We start from the raw sequence: 25156 nt of genomic DNA on the forward strand, positions 1-25156 counted from the left end.
TAACGATCATTACCGCAATCCCACTTGGCTCACCAAATTTCGTTCTTCTAGGTTAAACCGTTCGTTGGCAGTAACAGTTCTAATTTTTAGGTCACTGTTTTCTCCTATATGGATACATGTAGTTGGAACTCAAAATCAAACACGGTTTGTGCTAGCTCTTTGAAACTTGACACAATAATGTAGTTCCAAGTTCTATCTCTATGGTTTGTTTCCTATTGATGTAGCCCTAAGCAGAAACTGGCACCAATCACTTTCATGGAAAGGGGTTGCCAAGCTTCCAAAAAACTACGAGTTTCCCGAAATCCCAGCACATATTTTTTCACCTAATCTTGATGACACTTTCAGGTAATGATCAGTACCCCAATCCCACTTGGCTCACCAAATTTCATTCTTCTAGGTTATACCGTTCGTTGGCAGTAACAGTTTTAATTTTTAGGTTTCACTCTGTTTTCACCTATATGGATACATGTAGTTGGAACTCAAAATCAAACACGGTTTGTGCTAGCTCTTTAAAACTTGACACAATAAAGTAGTTCCAAGTTCTATCTCTATGGTTTGTTTCCTATTGACGTAGCCCTAAGCAGAGACTCGTGCAAATCACTTTCATGGAAAGGGGTTGCCAAGCTTCCAAAAAACTACGAGTTTCCTGAAATCTCAGCACACATTTTTTCACCCAAACTTGATGACACTTTCAGGTAATCGTCAGTACCCCAATCCCACTTGGCTCACCAAATTTCGTTCTTCTAGGTTTAACCGTTCGTTGGCAGTAACAGTTTTAATTTTTAGGTTTCAGTCTGTTTTCGCCTATATGGATACATGTAGTTGGAACTCTAAATCAAACACGGTTTGTGCTAGCTCTTTGAAACTTGACACAATAAAGTAGTTCCAAGTGCTATCTCTATGGTTTGTTTCCTATTGACGTAGCCCTAAGCAGAGACTCGTGCAAATCACTTTCATGGAAAGGGGTTGCCAAGCTTCCAAAAACTACGAGTTTCCTGATATCTCAGCACACATTTTTTCACCCAATCTTGATGACACTTTTAGGTAATGATCAGTACCCCAATCCCACTTGGCTCACCAAATTTCGTTCTTCTAGGTTTAACCGTTCGTTGGCCGTAACACTTTTAATTTTTAGGTTTCACTCTGTTTACTCCTATAAGTATACATATATTTAGAACTCTAAATCAAAGACGGTTTGTGCTAGCTCTTTGAAACTTGACACAATAAAGTAGTTCCAAGTTCTATCTCTATGGTTTGTTTCCTATTGATTTACTCCTAAGCAGAGACTGGCGCAAATCACTTTCATGAAAAGAAGTTACCAAGCTTCCAAAAAACTACGAGTTTCCTGAAATCTCAGCACACATTTTTTCACCCAATCTTCATGACACTTTCAGGTAATAATCTGTACCCCAATCCCACTTGGCTCACCAAATTTCGTTCTTCTAGGTTAAACCGTTCGTTGGCAGTAACAGTTTTAATTTTTAGGTTTCACTGTTTTCTCCTATATGGATACATGTAGTTGGAACTCTAAATCAAAGACGGTTTGTGCTAGCTCTTTGAAACTTGACACAATAAAGTAGTTCCAAGTTCTATCTCTATGGTTTGTTTCCTATTGATGTAGCCCTAAGAAGAGACTGGCGCAAATCACTTTCATGGAAAGGGGTTGCCAAGCTTTCAAAAAACTACGAGTTTCCTGAAATCTCAGCACTCATTTTTTCACCCAATCTTGATGGAACTTTCAGGTAACGATCAGTACCCCAATCCCACTTGGCTCACCAAATTTCGTTCTTCTAGGTTAAACCGTTCGTTGGCAGTAACAGTTTTAATTTTTAGGTTTCACTGTTTTCTCCTATATGGATACATGTAGTTGGAACTCAAAATCAAACACGGTTTGTGCTAGCTCTTTGAAACTTGACACAATAATGTAGTTCCAAGTTCTATCTCTATGGTTTGTTTCCTATTGATGTAGCCCTAAGCAGAAACTGGCACCAATCACTTTCATGGAAAGGGGTTGCCAAGCTTCCAAAAAACTACGAGTTTCCCGAAATCCCAGCACATATTTTTTCACCTAATCTTGATGACACTTTCAGGTAATGATCAGTACCCCAATCCCACTTGGCTCACCAAATTTCATTCTTCTAGGTTATACCGTTCGTTGGCAGTAACAGTTTTAATTTTTAGGTTTCACTCTGTTTTCACCTATATGGATACATGTAGTTGGAACTCAAAATCAAACACGGTTTGTGCTAGCTCTTTAAAACTTGACACAATAAAGTAGTTCCAAGTTCTATCTCTATGGTTTGTTTCCTTTTGACGTAGCCCTAAGCAGAGACTCGTGCAAATCACTTTCATGGAAAGGGGTTGCCAAGCTTCCAAAAAACTACGAGTTTCCTGAAATCTCAGCACACATTTTTTCACCCAAACTTGATGACACTTTCAGGTAATCGTCAGTACCCCAATCCCACTTGGCTCACCAAATTTCGTTCTTCTAGGTTTAACCGTTCGTTGGCAGTAACAGTTTTAATTTTTAGGTTTCAGTCTGTTTTCGCCTATATGGATACATGTAGTTGGAACTCTAAATCAAACACGGTTTGTGCTAGCTCTTTGAAACTTGACACAATAAAGTAGTTCCAAGTGCTATCTCTATGGTTTGTTTCCTATTGACGTACCCTAAGCAGAGACTCGTGCAAATCACTTTCATGGAAAGGGGTTGCCAAGCTTCCAAAAACTACGAGTTTCCTGATATCTCAGCACACATTTTTTCACCCAATCTTGATGACACTTTTAGGTAATGATCAGTACCCCAATCCCACTTGGCTCACCAAATTTCGTTCTTCTAGGTTTAACCGTTCGTTGGCCGTAACAGTTTTAATTTTTAGGTTTCACTCTGTTTACTCCTATAAGTATACATATATTTAGAACTCTAAATCAAAGACGGTTTGTGCTAGCTCTTTGAAACTTGACACAATAAAGTAGTTCCAAGTTCTATCTCTATGGTTTGTTTCCTATTGATTTACTCCTAAGCAGAGACTGGCGCAAATCACTTTCATGAAAAGAAGTTACCAAGCTTCCAAAAAACTACGAGTTTCCTGAAATCTCAGCACACATTTTTTCACCCAATCTTCATGACACTTTCAGGTAATAATCTGTACCCCAATCCCACTTGGCTCACCAAATTTCGTTCTTCTAGGTTAAACCGTTCGTTGGCAGTAACAGTTTTAATTTTTAGGTTTCACTGTTTTCTCCTATATGGATACATGTAGTTGGAACTCTAAATCAAAGACGGTTTGTGCTAGCTCTTTGAAACTTGACACAATAAAGTAGTTCCAAGTTCTATCTCTATGGTTTGTTTCCTATTGATGTAGCCCTAAGAAGAGACTGGCGCAAATCACTTTCATGGAAAGGGGTTGCCAAGCTTTCAAAAAACTACGAGTTTCCTGAAATCTCAGCACTCATTTTTTCACCCAATCTTGATGGAACTTTCAGGTAACGATCAGTACCCCAATCCCACTTGGCTCACCAAATTTCGTTCTTCTAGGTTAAACCGTTCGTTGGCAGTAACAGTTTTAATTTTTAGGTTTCACTGTTTTCTCCTATATGGATACATGTAGTTGGAACTCAAAATCAAACACGGTTTGTGCTAGCTCTTTGAAACTTGACACAATAATGTAGTTCCAAGTTCTATCTCTATGGTTTGTTTCCTATTGATGTAGCCCTAAGCAGAAACTGGCACCAATCACTTTCATGGAAAGGGGTTGCCAAGCTTCCAAAAAACTACGAGTTTCCCGAAATCCCAGCACATATTTTTTCACCTAATCTTGATGACACTTTCAGGTAATGATCAGTACCCCAATCCCACTTGGCTCACCAAATTTCATTCTTCTAGGTTATACCGTTCGTTGGCAGTAACAGTTTTAATTTTTAGGTTTCACTCTGTTTTCACCTATATGGATACATGTAGTTGGAACTCAAAATCAAACACGGTTTGTGCTAGCTCTTTAAAACTTGACACAATAAAGTAGTTCCAAGTTCTATCTCTATGGTTTGTTTCCTTTTGACGTAGCCCTAAGCAGAGACTCGTGCAAATCACTTTCATGGAAAGGGGTTGCCAAGCTTCCAAAAAACTACGAGTTTCCTGAAATCTCAGCACACATTTTTTCACCCAAACTTGATGACACTTTCAGGTAATCGTCAGTACCCCAATCCCACTTGGCTCACCAAATTTCGTTCTTCTAGGTTTAACCGTTCGTTGGCAGTAACAGTTTTAATTTTTAGGTTTCAGTCTGTTTTCGCCTATATGGATACATGTAGTTGGAACTCTAAATCAAACACGGTTTGTGCTAGCTCTTTGAAACTTGACACAATAAAGTAGTTCCAAGTGCTATCTCTATGGATTGTTTCCTATTGACGTACCCTAAGCAGAGACTCGTGCAAATCACTTTCATGGAAAGGGGTTGCCAAGCTTCCAAAAACTACGAGTTTCCTGATATCTCAGCACACATTTTTTCACCCAATCTTGATGACACTTTTAGGTAATGATCAGTACCCCAATCCCACTTGGCTCACCAAATTTCGTTCTTCTAGGTTTAACCGTTCGTTGGCCGTAACAGTTTTAATTTTTAGGTTTCACTCTGTTTACTCCTATAAGTATACATATATTTAGAACTCTAAATCAAAGACGGTTTGTGCTAGCTCTTTGAAACTTGACACAATAAAGTAGTTCCAAGTTCTATCTCTATGGTTTGTTTCCTATTGATTTACTCCTAAGCAGAGACTGGCGCAAATCACTTTCATGAAAAGAAGTTACCAAGCTTCCAAAAAACTACGAGTTTCCTGAAATCTCAGCACACATTTTTTCACCCAATCTTGATGACACTTTCAGGTAATAATCTGTACCCCAATCCCACTTGGCTCACCAAATTTCGTTCTTCTAGGTTAAACCGTTCGTTTGCAGTAACAATTTTAATTTTTAGGTTTCACTGTTTTCTCCTATATGGATACATGTAGTTGGAACTCTAAATCAAAGACGGTTTGTGCTAGCTCTTTGAAACTTGACACAATAAAGTAGTTCCAAGTTCTATCTCTATGCTTTGTTTCCTATTGATGTAGCCCTAAGCAGAGACTGGCGCAAATCACTTTCATGGAAAGGGGTTGTCAATTTCCAAAAAAACTACGAGTTTCCTGAATTTTCAGCACACATTTTTTAACCCAATCTTGATGACACTTTGAGGTAATGATCAGTACCCCAATCCGACTTGGCTGACCAAATTTCGTTCTTCTAGGTTAAACCGTTCGTTGGCAGTAACAGTTTTAATTTTTAGGTTTCACTCTTTTTTCTCCTATATGGATACATCTAATTGGAACTCTAAATCAAACACGGTTTGTGCTAGCTCTTTGAAACTTGACACAATAAAGTAGTTCCAAGTGCTATCTCTATGGTTTGTTTCCGATTGACGTAGCCCTAAGCAGAGACTCGTGCAAATCACTTTCATGGAAAGGGGTTGCCAAGCTTCCAAAAACTACGAGTTTCCTGATATCTCAGCACACATTTTTGCACCCAATCTTGAAGACACTTTTAGGTAATGATCAGTACCCCAATCCCACTTGGCTCACCAAATTTTGTTCTTCTAGGTTTAACCGTTCATTGGCCATAACAGTTTTAATTTTTAGGTTTCACTCTGTTTACTCCTATAAGTATACATATATTTAGAACTCTAAATCAAAGACGGTTTGTGCTAGCTCTTTGAAACTTGACACAATAAAGTAGTTCCAAGTTCTATCTCTATGGTTTGTTTCCTATTGATGTAGCCCTAAGCAGAAACTGGCACAAATCACTTTCATGGAAAGGGGTTGCCAAGCTTCCAAAAAACTACGAGTTTCCAGAAATCTCAGCACACATTTTTTCACCCAATCTTGATGACACTTTCAGGTAATGATCAGTACCCCAATCCCACTTGGCTCACCAAATTTCGTTCTTCTAGGTTAAACTATTCGTTGGCAGTAACAGTTTTAATTTTTCAGTTTCACTCTGTTTTCTCCTATATGGATACATGTAGTTGGAACTCTAAATCAAAGACGGTTTGTGCTAGCTCTTTGAAACTTGACACAATAAAGTAGTTCCAAGTTCTATCTCTATGCTTTGTTTCCTATTGATGTAGCCCTAAGCAGAGACTGGCGCAAATCACTTTCATGGAAAGGGGTTGTCAATTTCCAAAAAACTACGAGTTTCCTGAATTTTCAGCACACATTTTTTAACCCAATCTTGATGACACTTTGAGGTAATGATCAGTACCCCAATCCGACTTGGCTGACCAAATTTCGTTCTTCTAGGTTAAACCGTTCGTTGGCAGTAACAGTTTTAATTTTTAGGTTTCACTCTGTTTTCTCCTATATGGATACATGTAGTTGGAACTCTAAATCAAACACGGTTTGTGCTAGCTCTTTGAAACTTGACACAATAAAGTACTTCCAAGTTCTATTTCTATGGTTTGTTTCCTATTGATGTAGCCCTAAGCAGAGACCAGCACAAATCACTTTCATGGAAAGGCGTTGCCAAGCTTCCAAAAAACTACGAGTTTCCCGAAATCCCAGCACATATTTTTTCACCTAATCTTGATGACACTTTCAGGTAATGATCAGTACCCCAATCCCACTTGGCTCACCAAATTTCATTCTTCTAGGTTATACCGTTCGTTGGCCATAACAGTTTTAATTTTTAGGTTTCAGTCTGTTTTCGCCTATATGGATACATGTAGTTGGAACTCTAAATCAAACACGGTTTGTGCTAGCTCTTTGAAACTTGACACAATAAAGTAGTTCCAAGTGCTATCTCTATGGTTTGTTTCCTATTGACGTAGCCCTAAGCAGAGACTCGTGCAAATCACTTTCATGGAAAGGGGTTGCCAAGCTTCCAAAAACTACGAGTTTCCTGATATCTCAGCACACATTTTTTCACCCAATCTTGATGACACTTTTAGGTAATGATCAGTACCCGAATCCCACTTGGCTCACCAAATTTCGTTCTTCCAGGTTTAACCGTTCGTTGGCCGTAACAGTTTTAATTTTTAGGTTTCACTCTGTTTACTCCTATAAGTATACATATATTTAGAACTCTAAATCAAAGACGGTTTGTGCTAGCTCTTTGAAACTTGACACAATAAAGTAGTTCCAAGTTCTATCTCTATGGTTTGTTTCCTATTGATTTACTCCTAAGCAGAGACTGGCGCAAATCACTTTCATGAAAAGAAGTTACCAAGCTTCCAAAAAACTACGAGTTTCCTGAAATCTCAGCACACATTTTTTCACCCAATCTTGATGACACTTTCAGGTAATAATCAGTACCCCAATCCCACTTGGCTCACCAAATTTCGTTCTTCTAGGTTAAACCGTTCGTTGGCAGTAACAGTTTTAATTTTTAGGTTTCACTGTTTTCTCCTATATGGATACATGTAGTTGGAACTCAAAATCAAACACGGTTTGTGCTAGCTCTTTGAAACTTGACACAATAAAGTAGTTCCAAGTTCTATCTCTATGGTTTGTTTCCTATTGATGTAGCCCTAAGAAGAGACTGGCGCAAATCACTTTCATGGAAAGGGGTTGCCAAGCTTTCAAAAAACTACGAGTTTCCTGAAATCTCAGCACTCATTTTTTCACCCAATCTTGATGGAACTTTCAGGTAACGATCAGTACCCCAATCCCACTTGGCTCACCAAATTTCGTTCTTCTAGGTTAAACCGTTCGTTGGCAGTAACAGTTTTAATTTTTAGGTTTCACTGTTTTCTCCTATATGGATACATGTAGTTGGAACTCAAAATCAAACACGGTTTGTGCTAGCTCTTTGAAACTTGACACAATAATGTAGTTCCAAGTTCTATCTCTATGGTTTGTTTCCTATTGATGTAGCCCTAAGCAGAAACTGGCACCAATCACTTTCATGGAAAGGGGTTGCCAAGCTTCCAAAAAACTACGAGTTTCCCGAAATCCCAGCACATATTTTTTCACCTAATCTTGATGACACTTTCAGGTAATGATCAGTACCCCAATCCCACTTTTCTCACCAAATTTCATTCTTCTAGGTTATACCGTTCGTTGGCAGTCACAGTTTTAATTTTTAGGTTTCACTCTGTTTTCACCTATATGGATACATGTAGTTGGAACTCAAAATCAAACACGGTTTGTGCTAGCTCTTTAAAACTTGACACAATAAAGTAGTTCCAAGTTCTATCTCTATGGTTTGTTTCCTATTGACGTAGCCCTAAGCAGAGACTCGTGCAAATCACTTTCATGGAAAGGGGTTGCCAAGCTTCCAAAAAACTACGAGTTTCCTGAAATCTCAGCACACATTTTTTAACCCAAACTTGATGACACTTTCAGGTAATCGTCAGTAGCCCAATCCCTCTTGGCTCACCAAATTTCGTTCTTCTAGGTTTAACCGTTCGTTGGCAGTAACAGTTTTAATTTTTAGGTTTCAGTCTGTTTTCGCCTATATGGATACATGTAGTTGGAACTCTAAATCAAACACGGTTTGTGCTAGCTCTTTGAAACTTGACACAATAAAGTAGTTCCAAGTGCTATCTCTATGGTTTGTTTCCTATTGACGTAGCCCTAAGCAGAGACCAGCACAAATCACTTTCATGGAAAGGCGTTGCCAAGCTTCCAAAAAACTACGAGTTTCCCGAAATCCCAGCACATATTTTTTCACCTAATCTTGATGACACTTTCAGGTAATGATCAGTACCCCAATCCCACTTGGCTCACCAAATTTCATTCTTCTAGGTTATACCGTTCGTTGGCCGTAACAGTTTTAATTTTTAGGTTTCAGTCTGTTTTCGCCTATATGGATACATGTAGTTGGAACTCTAAATCAAACACGGTTTGTGCTAGCTCTTTGAAACTTGACACAATAAAGTAGTTCCAAGTGCTATCTCTATGGTTTGTTTCCTATTGACGTAGCCCTAAGCAGAGACTCGTGCAAATCACTTTCATGGAAAGGGGTTGCCAAGCTTCCAAAAACTACGAGTTTCCTGATATCTCAGCACACATTTTTTCACCCAATCTTGATGACACTTTTAGGTAATGATCAGTACCCCAATCCCACTTGGCTCACCAAATTTCGTTCTTCTAGTTTTAACCGTTTGTTGGCCGTAACAGTTTTAATTTTTAGGTTTCACTCTGTTTACTCCTATAAGTATACATATATTTAGAACTCTAAATCAAAGACGGTTTGTGCTAGCTCTTTGAAACTTGACACAATAAAGTAGTTCCAAGTTCTATCTCTATGGTTTGTTTCCTATTGATTTACTCCTAAGCAGAGACTGGCGCAAATCACTTTCATGAAAAGAAGTTACCAAGCTTCCAAAAAACTACGAGTTTCCTGAAATCACAGCACACATTTTTTCACCCAATCTTGATGTCACTTTCAGGTAATAATCAGTACCCCAATCCCACTTGGCTCACCAAATTTCGTTCTTCTAGGTTAAACCGTTCGTTGGCAGTAACAGTTTTAATTTTTAGGTTTCACTGTTTTCTCCTATATGGATACATGTAGTTGGAACTCAAAATCAAACACGGTTTGTGCTAGCTCTTTGAAACTTGACACAATAAAGTAGTTCCAAGTTCTATCTCTATGGTTTGTTTCCTATTGATGTAGCCCTAAGAAGAGACTGGCGCAAATCACTTTCATGGAAAGGGGTTGCCAAGCTTTCAAAAAACTACGAGTTTCCTGAAATCTCAGCACTCATTTTTTCAACCAATCTTGATGGAACTTTCAGGTAACGATCAGTACCCCAATCCCACTTGGCTCACCAAATTTCGTTCTTCTAGGTTAAACCGTTCGTTGGCAGTAACAGTTTTAATTTTTAGGTTTCACTGTTTTCTCCTATATGGATACATGTAGTTGGAACTCAAAATCAAACACGGTTTGTGCTAGCTCTTTGAAACTTGACACAATAAAGTAGTTCCAAGTTCTATCTCTATGGTTTGTTTCCTATTGATGTAGCCCTAAGCAGAAACTGGCACCAATCACTTTCATGGAAAGGGGTTGCCAAGCTTCCAAAAAACTACGAGTTTCCCGAAATCCCAGCACATATTTTTTCACCTAATCTTGATGACACTTTCAGGTAATGATCAGTACCCCAATCCCACTTGGCTCACCAAATTTCATTCTTCTAGGTTATACCGTTCGTTGGCAGTAACAGTTTTAATTTTTAGGTTTCACTCTGTTTTCACCTATATGGATACATGTAGTTGGAACTCAAAATCAAACACGGTTTGTGCTAGCTCTTTAAAACTTGACACAATAAAGTAGTTCCAAGTTCTATCTCTATGGTTTGTTTCCTATTGACGTAGCCCTAAGCAGAGACTCGTGCAAATCACATTCATGGAAAGGGGTTGCCAAGCTTCCAAAAAACTATGAGTTTCCTGAAATCTCAGCACACATTTTTTCACCCAAACTTGATGACACTTTCAGGTAATCGTCAGTACCCCAATCCCACTTGGCTCACCCAATTTCGTTCTTCTAAGTTTAACCGTTCATTGGCAGTAACAGTTTTAATTTTTAGGTTTCAGTCTGTTTTCGCCTATATGGATACATGTAGTTGGAACTCTAAATCAAACACGGTTTGTGCTAGCTCTTTGAAACTTGACACAATAAAGTAGTTCCAAGTGCTATCTCTATGGTTTGTTTCCTATTGACGTAGCCCTAAGCAGAGACTCGTGCAAATCACTTTCATGGAAAGGGGTTGCCAAGCTTCCAAAAACTACGAGTTTCCTGATATCTCAGCACACATTTTTTCACCCAATCTTGATGACACTTTTAGGTAATGATCAGTACCCCAATCCCACTTGGCTCACCAAATTTCGTTCTTCTAGGTTTAACCGTTCGTTGGCCGTAACAGTTTTAATTTTTAGGTTTCACTCTGTTTACTCCTATAAGTATACATATATTTAGAACTCTAAATAAAAGACGGTTTGTGCTAGCTCTTTGAAACTTGACACAATAAAGTAGTTCCAAGTTCTATCTCTATGGTTTGTTTCCTATTGATTTACTCCTAAGCAGAGACTGGCGCAAATCACTTTCATGAAAAGAAGTTACCAAGCTTCCAAAAAACTACGAGTTTCCTGAAATCTCAGCACACATTTTTTCACCCAATCTTGATGACACTTTCAGGTAATAATCTGTACCCCAATCCCACTTGGCTCACCAAATTTCGTTCTTCTAGGTTAAACCGTTCGTTGGCAGTAACAGTTTTAATTTTTAGGTTTCACTGTTTTCTCCTATATGGATACATGTAGTTGGAACTCAAAATGAAACACGGTTTGTGCTAGCTCTTTGAAACTTGACACAATAAAGTAGTTCCAAGTTCTATCTCTATGGTTTGTTTCCTATTGATGTAGCCCTAAGAAGAGACTGGCGCAAATCACTTTCATGGAAAGGGGTTGCCAAGCTTTCAAAAAACTACGAGTTTCCTGAAATCTCAGCACTCATTTTTTCACCCAATCTTGATGGAACTTTCAGGTAACGATCAGTACCCCAATCCCACTTGGTTCACCAAATTTCGTTCTTCTAGGTTAAACCGTTCGTTGGCAGTAACAGTTTTAATTTTTAGGTTTCACTGTTTTCTCCTATATGGATACATGTAGTTGGAACTCAAAATCAAACACGGTTTGTGCTAGCTCTTTGAAACTTGACACAATAAAATAGTTCCAAGTTCTATCTCTATGGTTTGTTTCCTATTGATGTAGCCCTAAGCAGAAACTGGCACAAATCACTTTCATGGAAAGGGGTTGCCAAGCTTCCAAAAAACTACGAGTTTCCTGAAATCTCAGCACACATTTTTTCACCCAATCTTGATGACACTTTCAGGTAATGATCAGTACCCCAATCCCACTTGGCTCACCAAATTTCGTTCTTCTAGGTTAAACTATTCGTTGGCAGTAACAGTTTTAATTTTTCAGTTTCACTCTGTTTTCTCCTATATGGATACATGTAGTTGGAACTCTAAATCAAAGACGGTTTGTGCTAGCTCTTTGAAACTTGACACAATAAATTAGTTCCAAGTTCTATCTCTATGTTTTGTTTCCTATAGGTGTAGCCTTAAGCAGAGACAGGCGCAGATCACTTTCATGGAAAGGGGTTGCCAAGCTTCCAAAAAACTGCGAGTTTCCTGAAATCTCAGCACACATTTTTTCAACCAATCTTGATGACTCCTTCAGGTAATGATCCGTACCCCAATATCACTTGGCTCACCAAATTTCGTTCTTCTAGTTTAAACCGTTCGTTGGCAGTAACAGTTTTAATTTTTAGGTTTCACTCTGTTTTCCCCTATATGGATACATGTAGTTGGGACACTAAATCAAACATTGTTTGTGCTAGCCCTTTGAAACTTGACACAATAAAGTAGTTCCAAGTTATATCTCTATGGTTTGTTTCCTATTGATGTAGTCCTAAGCAGAGACTGGCGCAAATCACTTTCATGGAAAGGGGTTACCAAGCTTCCAAAATCTACGAGTTTCCTGAAATCTCAGCACACATTTTTTCACCCAATCTTGATGACACTTTCAGGTAATGACCTGTACCCCAATCCCACTTGGCTCACCAAATTTTGTTCTTCTAGGTTAAACCGTTCCTTGGCAGTAACAGTTTTAATTTTTAGGTTTCACTGTTTTCTCCTATATGGATACATGTAGTTGGAACTCAAAATCAAACACGGTTTGTGCTAGCTCTTTGAAACTTGACACAATAAAGTAGTTCCAAGTTCTATCTCTATGGTTTGTTTTTTATTGATGTAGCCCTAAGAAGAAACTGGCGCAAATCACTTTCATGGAAAGGGGTTGCCAAGCTTCCAAAAAACTACGAGTTTCCTGAAATCTCAGCACACATTTTTTAACCCAATCTTGATGACACTTTCAGGTAATGATCAGTACCCCAGTCCCACTTGGCACACCAAATTTTGTTCTTCTAGGTTAAACCGTTCGTTGGCTGTAACAGTTTTAATTTTTAGGTTTCACTCTGTTTTCTCCTATATGGATACATGTATTTGGAACTCTAAATCAAAGACGGTTTGTGCAAGCTCTTTGAAACTTGACACAATAAAGTAGTTCCAAATTCTATATCTATGGTTTCTTTCCTATTGATGTAGCCCTAAGCAGAGACAGGCGCAGATCACATTCATGGAAAGGGGTTGCAAAGCTTCCAAACTACGAGATTCCTGAAATCTCAGCACACATTTTTTCACCCAATCTTGATGACACTTTCAGGTAATGATCAGTACCCCAATCCCACTTGGCTCACCAAATTTCGTTCTTCTAGGTTAAACCGTTTGTTGGCAGTAATAGTTTTAATTTTTAGGTTTCACTCTGTTTTCCCCTATATGGATACATGTAGTTGGGACTCTAAATCAAACACGGTTTGTGCTAGCCCTTTGAAACTTGACAAAATAAAGTAGTTCCAAGTTCTATCTCTATGGTTTGTTTCCTATTGATGTAGCCATAAGCAGAGACTGGCGCAAATCACTTTCATGGAAAGGGGTTGCGAAGCTTCCAAAAAGCTAGGAGTTTCCTGAAATCTCAGCACACATTTTTTCACCCAATCTTGATGACACTTGCAGGTAATGATCAGTACCCCAATCCCACTTGGCTCACCAAATTTCGTTCTTCTAATTTAAACTGTTCGTTGGCAGTAACAGTTTTAATTTTTAGGTTTCACTCTGTTTACTCCTATAAGGATACATGTAGTCGGAACTCTAAATCAAACACAGTTTGTGCTAGCTCTTTGAAACTTGACACAATAAAGTAGTTCCAAGTTCTATCTCTATGGTTTGTTTCCTATTGATGTAGCCCTAAGCAGAAACTGGCGCAAATCACTTTCATTGAAAGGGGTTGCCAAGCTTCCAAAAAACTACGAGTGTCCTGAAATCTCAGCACACATTTTTTCACCCAATCTTGATGACACTTTCAGGTAATGATCAGTACCCCAATCCCACTTGGCTCACCAAATTTCGTTCTTCTAGGTTATACTATTCGTTGGCAGTAACAGTTTTAATTTTTCGGTTTCACTCTGTTTTCTCCTATATGGATACATATATTTGGAACTCTAAATCAAAGACGGTTTGAGCTAGCTCTTTGAAACTTGACACAATAAAGTAGTTCCAAGTTCTATCTCTATGTTTTGTTTCCTATAGGTGTAGCCTTAAGCAGAGACAGGCGCAGATCACTTTCATGGAAAGGGGTTGCCAAGCTTCCAAAAAACTACGAGTTTCCTGAAATTTCAGCACACATTTTTTCACCCAATCTTGATGACTCCTTCAGGTAATGATCAGGACCCCAATCCCACTTGGCTCACCAAATTTCGTTCTTCTAAGTTAAACCGTTCGTTGGCAGTAACAGTTTTAATTTTTAGGTTTCACTCTGTTTTCCCCTATATGGATACATGTAGTTGGGACTCTAAATCAAACATTGTTTGTGCTAGCTCTTTGAAACTTGACACAATAAAGTAGTTCCAAGTTCTATCTCTATGGTTTGTTTCCTATTGATGTAGTCCTAAGCAGAGACTGGCGCAAATCACTTTCATGGAAAGGGGTTACCAAGCTTCCAAAAAACTACGAGTTTCCTGAAATCTCAGCACACATTTTTTCACCCAATCTTGATGACTCCTTCAGGTAATGATCAGTACCCCAATCCCACTTGGCTCACCAAATTTCGTTCTAATAGGTTAAACCGTTCGTTGGCAGTAATAGTTTTAATTTTTAGGTTTCACTCTGTTTTCCCCGATATGGATACATGTAGTTGGGACTCTAAATCAAACATTGTTTGTGCTAGCTCTTTGAAACTTGACACAATAAAGTAGTTCCAAGTTCTATCTCTATCGTTTGTTTCCTATTGGTGTAGCCCTAAGGAGAGAGAGGCGCAGATCACTTTCATGGAAAGGGGTTGCAAAGCTTCCAAAAAACTACGAGTTTCCTGAAATCTCAGCACACATTTTTTCACCAAATCTTGATGACACTTTCAGGTAATGATCAGTACCCCAATCCCACTTGGCTCACCAAATTTCGTTCTTCTAAATTAAACCGTTCGTTGGCAGTAATAGCTTTAATTTTTAGGTTTCACTCTGTTTTCCCCTATATGTATACATGTAGTTGGAACTCTAAATCAAACACGGTTTCTGCTAGCTCTTTGAAACTTGACACAATAACGTAGTTCCAAGTTCTATCTCTATGGTTCGTTTCCTATTGATGTAGCCGTAAGCAGAGACTGGCGCAAATCACTTTCATGGAAAGGGGTTGCGAAGCTTCCAAAAAACGAGGAGTTTCCTGAAATCTCAGCACACATTTTTTCACCCAATCTTGATGACACGTTCAGGTAATGATCAGTACCCCATTCCCACTTGGCTCACCAAATTTCGTTCTTCTAGGTTAAACCGTTCGTTGGCAGTAACAGTTTTAATTTTTAGGTTTCACTCTGTTTACTCCTATAAGGATACATATATTTGGAACTCTAAATCAAAGACGGTTTGTGCTAGCTCTTTGAAACTTGACACAATAAAGTAGTTCCAAGTTCTATCCCTATGGTTTGTTTCCTATTGATGTAGTCCTAAGCAGAGACTGGCGCAAATCACTTTCATGGAAAGGGGTTACCAAGCTTCCAAAAAACTACGAATTTCCTGAAATCTCAGCACACATTTTTTCACCAGATCTTGATGACACTTTCAGGTAATGATCAGTACCCCAATCCCACTTGGGTCACCAAATTTTGTTCTTCTAGGTTAAACCGTTCCTTGGCAGTAACAGTTTTAATTTTTAGGTTTCACTGTTTTCTCCTATATGGATACATGTAGTTGGAACTCAAAATCAAAGACGGTTTGTGCTAGCTCTTTCAAAGTTGACACAATAAAGTAGTTCCAAGTTCTATCTCTATGGTTTATTTCCTATTGATGTAGCCCTAAGCAGAAACTGGCGCAAATCACTTTCATGGAAAGGGGTTGCCAAGCTTCCAAAAAACTACGAGTTTCCTGAAATCTCAGCACACATTTTTTCACCCAATCTTGATGACTCCTTCAGGTAATGATCAGTACCCCAATCCCACTTGGCTCACCAAATTTCGTTCTTCTAGTTTAAACCGTTCGTTGGCAGTAATAGTTTTAATTTTTAGGTTTCACTCTGTTTTCCCCGATATGGATACATGTAGTTGGGACTCTAAATCAAACATTGTTTGTGCTAGCTCTTTGAAACTTGACACAATAATGTAGTTCCAAGTTCTATCTCTATGGTTTGTTTTCTATTGGTGTAGACCTAAGCAGAGACAGGCGCAGATCACTTTCATGGAAAGGGGTTGCAAAGCTTCCAAAAAACTACGAGTTTCCTCAAATCTCAGCACACATTTTTTTTCACCCAATCTTGATGACACTTTCAGGTAATGATCAGTACCCCAATCCCACTTGGCACACCAAATTTCGTTCTTCTAGGTTAAACCGTTCGTTGGCAGTAACAGTTTTAATTTTTAGGTTTCACTCTGTTTTCTCCTGTATGGATACATGTAGTTGGAACTCTAAATCAAACACGGTTTGTGCTAGCTCTTTGAAACTTGACACAATAAAGTAGTTCCAAATTCTATCTCTATGGTTTCTTTCCTATTGATGTAGCCCTAAGCAGAGACTGGCGCAAATCACTTTCATGGAAAGGGGTTGCCAAGCTTCCAAAAAACTGCGAGTTTCCTGAAATCTCAGCACACATTTTTTCACCCAATCTTGATGACACTTTCAGGTAAAGATCAGTACCCCAATCCCACTTGGCTCACCAAATTTCGTTCTTCTAGGTTAAACTGTTCGTTGGCAGTAACAGTTTTAATTTTTAGGTTTCACTCTGTTTTCTCCTATATGGATACTTGTAGTTGGAACTCAAAATCAAAAACGGTTTGTGCTAGCACTTTGAATCTTGACACAATAAAGTAGTTCCAAGTTCTATCTCTATGGTTTGTTTCCTATTGATGTAGCCCTAAGCAGAAACTGGCGCAAATCACTTTCATGGAAAGGGGTTGCCAAGCTTCCAAAAAACTACGAGTTTCCTGAAATCTCAGCACACATTTTTTCACCCAATCTTGATGACACTTTCAGGTAATGATCAGTACCCCAATCCCACTTGGCTCACCAAATTTCGTTCTTCTAGGTTAAACCGTTCGTTGGCTGTAACAGTTTTAATTTTTAGGTTTCACTCTGTTTTCTCCTATATGGATACATGTAGTTGGAACTCTAAATCAAACACGGTTTGTGCTAGCTCTTTGAAACTTGACACAATAAAGTAGTTCCAATTTCTATCTCTATGTTTTGTTTCCTATTGATGTAGCCCTAAGAAGAGACTGGCACAAATCACTTTCATGGAAAGGGGTTGCCAAGCTTCCAAAAAACTGCGAGTTTCCTGAAATCTCAGCACACATTTTTTCACCCAATCTTGATGACACTTTCAGGTAAAGATCAGTACCCCAATCCCACTTGGCTCACCAAATTTCGTTCTTCTAGGTTAAACTATTCGTTGGCAGTAACAGTTTTAATTTTTAGGTTTCACTCTGTTTTCTCCTATATGGATACATGTAGTTGGAACTCTAAATCAAAGACGGTTTGTGCTAGCTCTTTGAATCTTGACACAATAAAGTAGTTCCAAGTTCTATCTCCACGTTTCATTTCCTATTGGTGTAGCCCTAAGCAGAGACAGGGGCAGATCACTTTCATGGAAAGGGGTTGCAAAGCTTCCAAAAAACAACGAGTTTCCTGAAATCTCAGCACACATTTTTTCACCCAATCTTGATGACACTTTCAGGTAATGATCAGTACCCCAATCCCACTTGGCTCACCAAATTTCGTTCTTCTAGGTTAAACCGTTCGTTGGCAGTAATAGTTTTAATTTTTAGGTTTCACTCTGTTTTTCCCTATATGGATACATATATTTGGGACTCTAAATCAAACACGGTTTGTGCTAGCTCTTTGAAACTTGACACAATAAAGTAGTTCCAAGTTCTATCTCTATGGTTTGTTTCCTATTGATGTAGCCCTAAGCAGAAACTGGCGCAAATCACTTTCATGGAAAGGGGTGGCCAAGCTTCCAAAAAACTGTGAGTTTCCTGAAATCTCAGCACACATTTTTTCACCCAATCTTGATGACACTTTCAGGTAAAGATCAGTACCCCAATCCCACTTGGCTCACCAAATTTTGTTCTTCTAGGTTAAACTATTCGTTGGCAGTAACACTTTTAATTTTTAGGTTTCACTCTGTTTTCTGCTATATGGATACATGTAGTTGGAACTCTAAATCAAAGACGGTTTGTGCTAGCTCTTTGAAACTTGACACAATAAAGTAGTTCCAAGTCTATCTCCATGTTTTGTTTCCTATTGGTGTAGCCCTAAGCAGAGACAGGCGCAGATCACTTTCATGGAAAGGGGTTGCAAAGCTTCCAAAAAACTACGAGTTTCCTGAAATCTCAGCACATATTTTTTCACCCAATCTTGATGACACTTGCAGGTAATGATCAGTACCCCAATCCCACTTGGCTCACCAAATTTCGTTCTTCTATGTTAAACCGTTCATTGGCAGTAATAGTTTTAATTTTTAGGTTTCACTCTGTTTTCCCCTATATGGATACATGTAGTTGGGACTCTAAATCAAACACGGTTTGTGCTAGCTCTTTGAAACTTGACACAATAAAGTAGTTCCAAGTTCTATCTCTATGGTTTGTTTCCTATTGATGTAGCCGTAAGCAGAGACTGGCGCAAATCACTTTCCTGGAAAGGGGTTGCGAAGCTTCCAAAAAACTAGGAGTTTCCTGAAATCTCAGCACACATTTTTTCAACCAATCTTGATGACACTTGCAGGTAATGATCAGTACCCCAATACCACTTGGCTCACCAAATTTTGTTCTTCTAATTTAAACTGTTCGTTGGTAGTAACAGTTTAATTTTTAGGTTTCACTCTGTTTACTCCTATAAGGATACATGTAGTCGGAACTCTAAATCAAACACAGTTTGTGCTAGCTCTTTGAAACTTGACACAATAAAGTAGTTCCAAGTTCTATGTCTATGTTTTGTTTCCTATTGATGTAGCCCTAAGCAGAGACTGGCGCAAATCACTTTCATGGAAAGGGGTTACCAAGCTTCCAAAAAACTATGAATTTCCTGAAATCTCAGCACAAATGTTTTCACCCAATCTTGATGGAACTTTCAGGTAATGATCAGTACCCCAATCCCACTTGGCTCACCAAATTTCGTTCTTCTAGGTTAAACCGTTCGTTGGCAATAACAGTTTAAATTTTTAGGTTTCAATCTGTTTTCTCCTATATGGATACATGTAGTTGGAACTCTAAATCAAACACGGTTTGTGCTAGCTCTTTAAAACTTGACAAAATAAAGAAGTTCCACGTTCTATCTCTATGGTTTGTTTCCTATTGATGTAGTCCTAAGCAGAGACTGGCGCAAATCACTCTCATTGAAAGGGGTTGCCAAGCTTCCAAAAAACTACGAGTTTCCTGAAAACTCAGCACACATTTTTTCACCCAATCTTGATGACACTTTCAGGTAATGATCAGTACCACAATCCCACTTGGCTCACCAAATTTCGTTCTTCTAGGTTAAACCGTTCGTTGGCAGTAATAGTTTTAATTTTTAGGTTTCACTCTGTTTTCCCCTATATGGATACATGTATTTGGGACTCTAAATCAAACACGGTTTGTGCTAGCTCTTTGAAACTTGACACAATAAAGTAGTTCCAAGTTCTATCTCTATGGTTTGTTTCCTATTGATGTAGCCCTAAGCAGAAACTGGTGCAAATCACTTTCATGGAAAGGGGTTGCCAAGCTTCCTAAAAACTACGAGTTTCCTGAAATCTCAGCACACATTTTTTCACCCAATCTTGATGACACTTTCAGGTAAAGATCAGTACCCCAATCCCACTTGGCACACCAAATTTCGTTCTTCTAGGTTAAACCGTTCGTTGGCTGTAACAGTTTTAATTTTTAGGTTTCACTCTGTTTTCTCCTATATGGATACATGTAGTTGGAACTCAAAATCAAACACGGTTTATGCTACCTCTTTGAAACTTGACACAATAAAGTAGTTCCAAATTCTATCTCTATGTTTTGTTTCCTATTGATGTAGCCCTAAGCAGAGACTGGCACAAATCACTTTCATGGAAAGGGGTTGCCAAGCTTCCAAAAAACTGTGAGTTTCCTGAAATCTCAGCACACATTTTTTCACCCAATCTTGATGACACTTTCAGGTAAAGATCAGTACCCCAATCCCACTTGGCTCACCAAATTTTGTTCTTCTAGGTTAAACTATTCGTTGGCAGTAACACTTTTAATTTTTAGGTTTCACTCTGTTTTCTGCTGTATGGATACATGTAGTTGGAACTCTAAATCAAACACGGTTTGTGCTAGCTCTTTGAAACTTGACACAATAAAGTAGTTCCAAGTTCTATCTCTATGGTTTGTTTCCTATAGGTGTAACCTTAAGCAGAGATAGGCACAGTTCACTGTCATGGAAACGGGTTGCCAAGCTTCCAAAAAACTACGAGTTTTCTGAAATCTCAGCACACATTTTTTCACCCAATCTTGATGACTCCTTCAGGTAATGATCAGTACCCCAATCCCACTTGGCTCACCAAATTTCGTTCTTCTAGTTTAAACCGTTCGTTGGCAGTAATAGTTTTAATTTTTAGGTTTCACTCTGTTTTCCCCGATATGGATACATGTAGTTGGGACTCTAAATCAAACATTGTTTGTGCTAGCTATTTGAAACTTGACACAATAAAGTAGTTCCAAGTTCTATATCTATGGTTTGTTTCCTATTGATGTAGCCGTAAGCTGAGACTGGCGCAAATCACTTTCATGGAAAGGGGTTGCGAAGATTCCAAAAAACTAGGAGTTTCCTGAAATCTCAGCACACATTTTTTCACCCAATCTTGATGACAATTGCAGGTAATGATCAGTACCCCAATCCCACTTGGCTCACCAAATTTCGTTCTTCTAGGTTAAACCGTTCGTTGGCAGTAACAGTTTTAATTTTTAGGTTTCACTCTGTTTACTCCTATAAGGATACATATATTTGGAACTCTAAATCAAATACGGTTTGTACTAGCTCTTTGAAACTTGACACAATAAAGTAGTTCCAAGTTCTATCTCTATGGTGTGTTTCCTATTGATGTAGCCCTAAGCAGAAACTGGCGCAAATCACTTTCATGGAAAGGGGTTGCCAAGCTTCCAAAAAACTATGAGATTCCTGAAATCTCAGCACACATTTTTTTCACCCAATCTTGATGACACTTTCAGGTAATGATCAGTACCCCAATCCCACTTGGCACACCAAATTTCGTTCTTCTAGGTTAAACCGTTCGTTGGCTGTACAGTTTTAATTTTTAGGTTTCACTCTGTTTTCTCCTATATGGATACATGTTGTTTTAACTCTAAATCAAACACGGTTTGTGCTAGCTCTTTGAAACTTGACACAATAAAGTAGTTCCAAGTTCTATCTCTATGGTTTGTTTCCTATTGAGTAGCCCTAAGCAGAAACTGGTGCAAATCACTTTCATGGAAAGGGGTTGCCAAGCTTCCAAAAAACTACGAGTTTCCTGAAATCTCAGCACACATTTTTTCACCCAATCTTGATGACACTTTCAGATAATGATCAGTACCCCAATCCCACTTGGCTCACCAAATTTTGTTCTTCTAGGTTAAACCATTCGTTGGCAGTAACAGTTTTAATTTTTAGGTTTCACTCTGTTTACTACTATAAGGATACATGTAGTCGGAACTCTAAATCAAACACGGTTTGTGCTAGCTCTTTGAAACTTGACACAATAAAGTAGTTCCAAGTTCTATCTCTATGGTTTGTTTCCTATTGATGTAGCCCTAAGCAGAGACTGGCGCAAATCACTTTCATGGAAAGGGGTTACCAAGCTTCCAAAAAACTAAGACTTTCCTGAAATCTCAGCACACATTTTTTTCACCCAATCTTGATGGAACATTCAGGTAATGATCAGTACCCCAATCCCACCTGGCTCACCAAATTTCGTTCTTCTAGGTTAAACCGTTCGTTGGCAGTAACAGTTTAAATTTTTAGGTTTCACTCTGTTTTCCCCGATATGGATACATGTAGTTGGGACTCTAAATCAAACATTGTTTGTGCTAGCTCTTTGAAACTTGACCCAATAAAGTAGTTCCAAGTTCTATATCTATGGTTTGTTTCCTATTGATGTAGCCGTAACCAGAGACTGGCGCAAATCACTTTCATGGAAAGGGGTTGCGAAGCTTCCAAAAAACTATGAGTTTCCTGAAATCTCAGCACACATTTTTTCACCCAATCTTGATGACAATTGCAGGTAATGATCAGTACCCCAATCCCACTTGGCTCACCAAATTTCGTTCTTCTAGGTTAAACCGTTCGTTGGCAGTAACAGTTTTAATTTTTAGGTTTCACCCTGTTTACTCCTATAAGGATACATGTAGTTGGAACTCTAAATCAAAGACGGTTTGTGCTAGCTCTTTGAAACTTGACACAATAAAGTAGTTCCAAGTTCTATCTCTATGGTTCGTTTCCTATTGATGTAGCCCTAAGCAGAGACTGGCGCAAATCACTTTCATGGAAAGGGGTTGCCAAGCTTCCAAAAAAGTACGAGGTTCGTGAAATCTCAGCACACATTTTTTCACCCAATCTTGATGACACGTTCAGGTAATGATCAGTACCCCAATCCCACTTGGCTCACCAAATTTCGTTCTTCTAGGTTAAACCATTCGTTGGCAGTAACAGTTTTAATTTTTAGGTTTCACTCTGTTTACTACTATAAGGATACATGTAGTCGGAACTCTAAATCAAACACGGTTTGTGCTAGCTCTTTGAAACTTGACACAATAAAGTAGTTCCAAGTTCTATCTCTATGGTTTGTTTCCTATTGATGTAGCCCTAAGCAGAGACTGGCGCAAATCACTTTCATGGAAAGGGGTTACCAAGCTTCCAAAAAACTAAGACTTTCCTGAAATCTCAGCACACATTTTTTTCACCCAATCTTGATGGAACTTTCAGGTAATGATCAGTACCCCAATCCCACCTGGCTCACCAAATTTCGTTCTTCTAGGTTAAACCGTTCGTTGGCAGTAACAGTTTAAATTTTTAGGTTTCACTCTGTTTTCCCCGATATGGATACATGTAGTTGGGACTCTAAATCAAACATTGTTTGTGCTAGCTCTTTGAAACTTGACCCAATAAAGTAGTTCCAAGTTCTATATCTATGGTTTGTTTCCTATTGATGTAGCCGTAACCAGAGACTGGCGCAAATCACTTTCATGGAAAGGGGTTGCAAAGCTTCCAAAAAACTATGAGTTTCCTGAAATCTCAGCACACATTTTTTCACCCAATCTTGATGACAATTGCAGGTAATGATCAGTACCCCAATCCCACTTGGCTCACCAAATTTCGTTCTTCTAGTTTAAACCGTTCGTTGGCAGTAACAGTTTTAATTTTTAGGTTTCACCCTGTTTACTCCTATAAGGATACATGTAGTTGGAACTCTAAATCAAAGACGGTTTGTGCTAGCTCTTTGAAACTTGACACAATAAAGTAGTTCCAAGTTCTATCTCTATGGTTCGTTTCCTATTGATGTAGCCCTAAGCAGAGACTGGCGCAAATCACTTTCATGGAAAGGGGTTGCCAAGCTTCCAAAAAAGTACGAGGTTCGTGAAATCTCAGCACACATTTTTTCACCCAATCTTGATGACACGTTCAGGTAATGATCAGTACCCCAATCCCACTTGGCTCACCAAATTTCGTTCTTCTAGGTTAAACCATTCGTTGGCAGTAACAGTTTTAATTTTTAGGTTTCACTCAGTTTACTCATATAAGGATACATTTATTTGGAACCCTAAATCAAAGACGGTTTGTGCTAGCTCTTTGAAACTTGACACAATAATGTAGTTCCAAGTTCTATCTCTATGGTTTGTTTCCTATTGGTGTAGCCCTAAGCAGAAACTGGCGCAAATCACTTTCATGGAAAGGGGTTACCAAGCTTCCAAAAAACTATGAGTTTCCTGAAATCTCAGCACACATTTTTTTCACCCAATCTTGATGACACTTTCAGGTAATGATCAGTACCCCAATACCACATGGCACACCAAATTTCGTTCTTCTAGGTTAAACCGTTCGTTGGCTGTAACAGTTTTAATTTTTAGGTTTCACTCTGTTTTCTCCTATATGGATACATGTTGTTGGGACTCTAAATCAAACACGGTTTGTGCTAGCTCTTTGAAACTTGACACAATAAAGTAGTTCAACATTCTATCTCTATGGTTTCTTTCCTATTGTTGTAGCCCTAAGCAGAGACTGGCGCAAATCACTTTCATGGAAAGGGGTTGCCAAGCTTCCAAAAAACTGCGAGTTTCCTGAAATTTCAGCACACATTTTTTCAGCCAATCTTGATGACACTTTCAGGTAAAGATCAGTACCCCAATCCCACTTGGCTCACCAAATTTCGTTCTTCTAGGTTAAACTATTCGTAGGCAGTAACAGTTTTAATTTTTAGGTTTCACTCTGTTTTCTCCTATATGGATACATGTAGTTGGAACTCTAAATCAAAGACGGTTTGTGCTAGCTCTTTGAAAGTTGACACAATAAAGTAGTTCCAAGTTCTATCTCTATGTATTGTTTCCAATTTGTGTAGCCTTAAGCAGAAACAGGCGCAGATCACTTTCATGGAAAGGGGTTACCAAGCTTCCAAAAAACGACGAGTTTCCTGAAATCTCAGCACACATTTTTTCACCCAATCTTGATGACACTTTCAGGTAATGATCAGGACCCCAATCCCACTTGGCTCACCAAATTTCGTTCTTTTAGGTTAAACCGTTCGTTGGCAGTAACAGTTTTAATTTTTAGGTTTCACTGTTTTCTCCTATATGGATACATGTAGTTGGAACTCAAAATAAAACCCGGTTTATGCTAGCTCTTTGAAACTTGACACAATAAAGTAGTTCCAAGTTCTATCTCTATGGTTTTTTTCCTATTGAGTAGCCCTAAGCAGAAACTGGTGCAAATCACTTTCATGGAAAGGGGTTGCCAAGCTTCCAAAAAACTACGAGTTTCCTGAAATCTCAGCACACATTTTTTCACCCAATCTTGATGACACTTTCAGGT

This window comes from Spermophilus citellus (assembly GCF_964194105.1).
Source record: "Spermophilus citellus genome assembly, chromosome: 16".
In the NCBI taxonomy this organism is placed as follows: domain Eukaryota; kingdom Metazoa; phylum Chordata; class Mammalia; order Rodentia; family Sciuridae; genus Spermophilus; species Spermophilus citellus.